A 7,342-nucleotide genomic window follows, 5' to 3' on the forward strand; every position below is an offset into this window, starting at 1 on the left:
AACCTGAGCCAGCTCTAACTATAAACCTGAGCCAGCCCTAACTATAAGCACTATCAAAAAGGAAAGTCTTCAGCCTACTCTGGAATGTGGTGAGTGTGTCTGCCCCCCGGACTGAAACTGGAAGCTGGTTCCACAAAAGAGGAGCTTGATAACTTGAGGCTCTGGCTCCCATCCTACTTTTTAAGACTCTAGGAACCATAAGTAACCCTGGATTAATGGAGCGCAGCTCTCTAGTAGGGCAGTATGGTACTATAAGCTCTTTAAGATATGATGGTGCCTGACCAATTCGGGCTTTGTAGGTAAGTAAAAGGATTTTAAATTCTAGTCTAGATTTTACAGGGAGCCAGTGGTGAGAAGCTAATACAAGAGTAATATGATCTCTTTTCTTAGTTCTTGTTAGTACACGAGCTGCAGCATTCTGAATCAGCTGGAGAGATTTAAGAGACTTATTAGAGCAGCCTGAAAATAAGGAATTGCAGTGATCTAGTCTAGAGGTTGGTTTCATCTGGTTTGATCGATAGATATAATTGAGTATCATCTGCATAACAATGAAAGTTTATAGAGTGTTTTCTGATAATATTGCCTAAAGGAAGCATATATAAGGTGAACAAGATTGGTCCAAGCACAGAACCTTGTGGAACACCATGACATTGGTCTTCATCGAGGTTTCATCGTTTACATTTACAAACTGAGATTGATCAGAGAAATAGGATTTAAACCAGTTTAGTGCGTTTCCTTTGATGCCAATATAATGTTCAAGTCTCTGCAGCAGGATGTAATGATCAATGGTGTTGAACACAGCACTAAGGTCTAACAAGACATGAACAGAGACAAGTCCTTTGTCTGATGCAATTGGAAGGTCATTAGTTATTTTCACCAGAGCTGTCTCTGTGCTATGATGCTTTCTAAGTCCTGACTGAAAGGGTGGAAACCATTATCGACATCCACATGAATATTAAAGTCACCTTGTCAGGATCCAGGATCCCTGTCTGACCCGTTGTGTGTTTCCCCTGATCTCCTCTCCTCATGTGTCCTGTCATTCCCCTGTTTGTTATTGTGTGCCATGTGCTCTGTGTTTGTCCTCTGCCTCCAGACACCTCCCATGGCCACACCCCTGATTGTGCACAGCTGCGGACACTCCAGCCGATTACCTCCCGCAGGCTGACACACCAGACTCAGGTCCCACTAACCATTCCCCTGGCACTATATAAACTCTGGTCCTGCAGTCTGGGGTTGTCAGGTCATACCGTCTTTCACCCGCTTCAACCCCGTATCACCTTCTGCCTCGAGCGCCTGCCTCCGGTGTCCGCCGGTCCGGGAATCCCCCGTGCCCTCCGTTGAGTTCCAACGGACTTCACACCGTCGCTCTGCCTGGCGTCCGGTGTCGAGCCACGGGACATCACACCGTCGATCTGCCTGCCCTCCGGTGTTGGACCACGGGCTCCACACCTTATTTATCCTTTAGTTGTGGTAAAATAAAATCTGTTTTACCGAACTCTGTCTCCTGTGGTCATGCTGTTGGGTCCTAACCGAGAACTCCCGTGACACACCTACAATAATTACTTTATCTGTTTTAAGGACTAGACTTGATAAAAACTGAGAAATTTCCGGTAGTAATTCAGAATACGGACCTGGGGCCCGGTACACTATAACAAATATATAGTTGTGTGAAAAAGTGTTTGCCCGCTTCCAGATTTCTTATTTTTTTGCATGTTTGTCACACTTAAATGTTTCAGATCATCAAACAAATTTAAATATTAGACAAAGATAACACAAGTAAACACAAAATGCAGTTTTTAAATGAAGGTTTTTATTATCAAGGGGGAAAAAAATCCAAACCTACATGGCCCTGTGTGAAAAAGTGATTGCCCCCCCTGTTAAAACATAAATTAACTGTGGTTTATCACATCTTTGGAAAGCTGAGTTCAATTTCTCTAGCCACACCCAGGCCTGATTACTGCCACACCTGTTCTCAATCAAGAAATCACTTAAATAGGACCTGCCTGACAAAGTGAGGTAGACCAAAAGATCCTCAAAAGCTAGACATCATGCTGCGATCCAAAGAAATTCAGGAACAAATGACAAACAAAGTAATTGAGATCTATCAGTCTGGAAAAGGTTACAAAGCCATTTCTAAAGCTTTGGGACTCCAGCGAACCACAGTGAGAGCCATTATCCACAAATGGCGAAAAACATGGAACAGTGGTGAACCTTCCCAGGAGTGGCCGGCCGACCAAAATTACCCCAAGAGCGCAGCGACGACTCATCCAAGAGGTCACAAAAGACCACAGAACAACATCCAAAGAACTGCAGGCCTCACTTGCCTCAATTAAGGTCAGTGTTCATGACTCCACCATAAGGAAGAGACTGGGCAAAAATGGCCTGCATGGCAGAGTTCCAAGACGAAAACCACTGCTGAGCAAAAAGAACATAAAGGCTCGTCTCAGTTTTGCCAGAAAACATCTTGATGATCCCCAAGACTTTTGGGAAAATACTCTGTGGACTGACGAGACAAAAGTTGAACTTTTTGGAAGGTGTATGTCCCATTACATCTGGCGTAAAAGTAACATGGCATTTCAGAAAAGGAACATCATACCAACAGTAAAATATGGTGGTGGCAGTGTGATGGTCTGGGGCTGTTTTGCTGCTTCAGGACCTGGAAGACTTGCTGTGGTAAATGGAACCATGAATTCTGCTGTCTACCAAAAAATCCTGGAGGAGAATGTCCGGCCATCTGTTCGTGACCTCAAGCTGAAGCGCACTTGGGTTCTGCAGCAGGACAATGATCCAAAACACACCAGCAAGTCCACCTCTGAATGGCTTAAGAAAAACAAAATGAAGACTTTGGAGTGGCCTAGTCAAAGTCCCGACCTGAATCCGATTGAGATGCTGTGGCATGACCTTAAAAAGGCGGTTCATGCTTGAAAACCCTCCAATGTGGCTGAATTACAACAATTCTGCAAAGATGAGTGGGCCAAAATTCCTCTACAGCGCTGTAAAAGTCTCATTGCCAGTTATCGCAAACGCTTGATTGCAGTTGTTGCTGCTAAGGGTGGCCCAACCAGTTATTAGGTTTAGGGGGCAATCACTTTTTCACACAGGGCCATGTAGGTTTGGATTTTTTTTCCCCCTTAATAATAAAAACTTTCATTTATAAACTGCATTTTGTGTTTACTTGTGTTATCTTTGTCTAATATTTAAATTTGTTTGATGATCTGAAACATTTAAGTGTGACAAACATGCAAAAAAATAAGAAATCTGGAAGGGGGCAAACACTTTTTCACACAACTGTAATTGGCTGTATTGTTTTCCAGGTTGGGTGTGAAAGACTAAGAACCAGGCTTTCAAATGTGTTATAGTTTATTCGTCAAAGATGGCTGCTACTCCACCTCCTCTGCCGGTGCCTCGAGGAATGTGAGTATTAATATGAATCGGAGGAGTTGATTCATTTAGGCTGACATATTCTTCATTACACAGCCAGGTTTCAGTATGACAAAATAAATCAATATGATTATCTGATATTAAATAATTTACTAATACAGCTTTAGATGACAAAGATCTGATATCTAAGAGTCAACATTTAATTATCCTATTTTGTTGCACTGTTGCGTTGGTATTAACTTGGATTAGGTTATTTAGTTTAACTCCTTGACTGTTTACTTTTGATTTAATTAATTTAAGTGGCCATGGGGCAGACACAGTCTATATGGTTTTGGGTGGGTAACTGCTCTAATGGAAATGCAGAGAAGTGTGTAAAACTGCAACTCTGCTTCCTGGTCTGAACTTTGGGTGGTCACGGATTAGGTCCACAAAGAAACTGGGTCAGATTTACAGAAATGAGATCTGCTCCATCCAAAGTGAGATGAAAGCTGTCACTCCTAAGCAAACCAGGTTTCCCCCAAAAAGTCTCCCAGTTGTCTACGAAGCCCACATTGTTTGCTGGACACCACCACGACAGCCAGCGGTGAAATGAGGGCGACGGTGAGTAAGTGGAGAGCAGGGCCGACCTTCAATCAAAGGATCGGCGGTTCGATCCCCGGCTCCGCTAGTCGCATGTCGATGTGTCCCGATGTGACACTTAACCCCAAAATTGCTCCTGTAGCTTTGCCTACAGTATGATAGAATCTGAATTGTAAGTTGCTTTGGATAAAAGTGTCTGCTAAATGACTGTAACGTAATAAAATGCTATACATTTCATCATTGGTCAGATTCTGGAGGGGGCCAGAGAAAATTACGGAGTCTGACATGGTTTTTGCGTATGCAAACACAGATTCCACATTAACTTTAGTGATCTCTGAGAGCTGTAGTCGGGTGTCATTACCGCCGACGTGAATAACAATCTTACTGTATTTATGATTATCTTTAGCCAGTACTTTTAAATAGGACTCAATGTCGCCCACTCTGGCCCCGGGTATACATGCAACTGTGGCCTCTGGTTTCGCTAACTTCACGTTTCTCAGAATAGAGCTGCCTATAACCAGAGTTGGTTTCTCAGGTGGGGAAGACCGGGTTTGAAATGTGAAGTGGCTGGTGGTGAGCCGAGTGCTTCGCTTTAGACTTATGCTTCCTTCGGGCAGTCACACGGCCTCCCGGCTGCTCGGGGGCTGCTGGGAGACGACTAGCAGGAGCTACGTCTGTTTGACCCGCACCGGCTATGGGGGGTGGGGGCTGGCTAACTACAATAGCTAATGAATTAGCTTCCATGGTGCGGAGCCGTGCTTCTATCTCACTAAGCCTTGCCTCTAACCGTTGAGTTACCTCCGTCTGCGGTGACGAGCAGCAGTGAAGGGTAGAGGAAGCCCAGGGGGATCCTCCTGAGCATCTGATTACAGCCTCTTTCACTAACGTACGGCAGTCCTTCCCGGTGGCGGAGCGGCAAGTCGTCTGATCAACGCTTACCACAGGTGGGATAGACGCAGACGCGGCAGGAGTATTATCCGACAGGATTGTGAAGCTGTTGGAGATGGTTAACAGAGGCTCTGGAGAAACCCTAGCTGGATCTTTCTTGGGGCCGCGGCGTACCACCTCTGTCCAGGATGGTTTGGGCCGCTATCAGCTCGTGGTCGGAGGACTGACTACACTCCTCCGCCGCAGGACCCTGCAATGAGGGTAGCTGGTGCAGAGTGTCTGCAGTGTCCGAGACCAGCTGAGACTCTACGGAGGTGAGTGATTGGGCTGCTGTGACAGCAAGCCTGGAAGATTGCATATATGAGATATGCTTTGCCTGGGCCGCCGCTACGGATACAAATCTGTCTATCAGCTGTTCTTTTTTCCGGACTTCAGACTCCAGGCGGTGGAAATCGTCCCTTAACTGTGAGTACGCGAGTTTGCAGTCCCCACACATAGCCATACTCGTTTGTAGTCCAAGAATAAAGTTTAAAAGTACAAAATACAGAAGGATAAAAGCAATCCAACGATCGGAAAAAGAGTAGCGTTAAAAGAGGCTGTCACCTGGCCGAGCGGCGTCCATGTTGGGATTTCCTGTTTCTGAGGGTGTATCTCCTTCAGTTCACTCGAAGTGAGACAGAAAAAAGCATCCGCAACATGAACCGCCCCTCACCGCGATGACTGCTGCAGTTAATTTGAGTCTTGGAATAGTGACCTGTTTAAGCGGGGCCACTCTAGACTTGCCCATCACAAAGGAACAGTGGGTTTTGCCTTGCTCATTTACCAGCACAAGGTAAGATGCTGTGCCATAGGCAATCTCGCTGGCATCAGAAAAATTATGCAACCGTGCTTCCACTTTCTGTCCAAATCCCATAGGCTTAACACACCTATCTATACAGAAGCCTGAGAGGTGCACGAGGTCTTCCAGCCATTTGTACCATTGATTGGCTTTACAAACACAGATTTTTTCATCCCATTCTTGCTGTCAAGTCAAACAGGGGTTTTCTTTTATGTAAATAGAAACAATGTCAATAACTGAAAGGAATTTAAACAAATTGTAAATAAAATAATAAATAAAGCAGTTAGTAAAGTAATTGATACTGACTGTCTGAGTGTTCGGAGGGGAAGCAGGGTGGAACCAATCTGCCTGGAGGTCTACATAGGCAGAGACGCAGTAACACGCCGGGTCGCAGCAAATACGATCCGAAATCGGACAAGCACCGTACCGACAAAGATCGCATAGTGTGGAGATCTGCGATGTCACTGCATGACTGACGAGTCTGAAAGGTCTGGAGAGGCAGCTGGTAAGGGAGCTGACACTGTGCAACAACTGAGACTTTGAAGCTGATGTGAAGATCACTGCCGTCACCAGTTGGCTAGCATTAGCATTAGTATCACGTAGCAATCTGATCTTCACAAATGCATACGCCGATAACCCTTTGTCTTATAATACCGTTGTTTGTTAATGATTGATTGTCCAGAAATGGTTTCTATCTGGTTGTGGTAAATTGTAATAGTTTAAGCGGTTTAATTGTTTTCAGATGGTATTGTAAATACACATGATATACAGCATTAACTGTATTTATTAATATCAGGGCATTTTTAGATTATAGGATGTGGCACTGGTGCTTTATTTAATCAAGCCATCATGAAAGCTTTGCCGGTGTACATTAATTTGTATATTTAATATCGGTTCTGTTTTCTGTTTCTTTTCTATTTAAAGGTTTTTTACCTAAAAGTGCTAAAAGAGCTAACTGAGCTAAGCTGAACTAAGTGAGCTAAACTGAACTAAGCTGAACTGAACCTACCAAAATAAAAGGAGGAAAAAGAAAAAGTTGTTTGGTTATTGAGTGGAATCCAGTTGGGACCCTTCGGGTGGACTCGTCGATCCTTTTCAAGTGGGGAAAATGCAGACATTAAGAACATAACTCGACACTCGCTGTCCTTTACAAAGATCTCTTAACAGAAGCTTGGCAGGTAATACGAGTGGAGCAAGAAAGCCAAGAGGGTCATAGATGGAGTTTACAACTGAGAGGATACCTCTTCTGGTCATTGGCTTATCCTGCAGCTTGATACTGTCTGACTGTATCATATTCTGTGCTCCACCATACGCCAAGACCTTGTTCAGTCAGTAAGGCATTGTGCGTGAGATCAAGGTCTTTTAGCTCGCTGCCTCAGAGCTCTGCAGGGATGGATAACAAGACCTTTCTACTATTGCTCTCCCAATTTGTGAGGTTAAAGCCTCCTTCAGCACACAAGTCCTGCAGATTCTTCACCAAGGTAACAGCTTCTTTCTCCGTAGGTGCAGATTTTAATTAGTCATCTACATAGAATCAAGTATGCTTTTCATGAAGTCTTTGTTGTCTTCAAGAAAGACATCATTCTTTTTCAGTTTTCTCTTCAGGCTAGCAGCTCGCTGTATTGCCATACAGCGGTTACTTGGCATGTTAGCTGC

The sequence above is a fragment of the Anarrhichthys ocellatus genome, unplaced genomic scaffold (genome assembly GCF_004355925.1).
Source record: "Anarrhichthys ocellatus isolate YVR2014 unplaced genomic scaffold, GSC_Weel_1.0 scaffold138, whole genome shotgun sequence".
Classification (NCBI taxonomy): Eukaryota; Metazoa; Chordata; class Actinopteri; order Perciformes; family Anarhichadidae; genus Anarrhichthys; species Anarrhichthys ocellatus.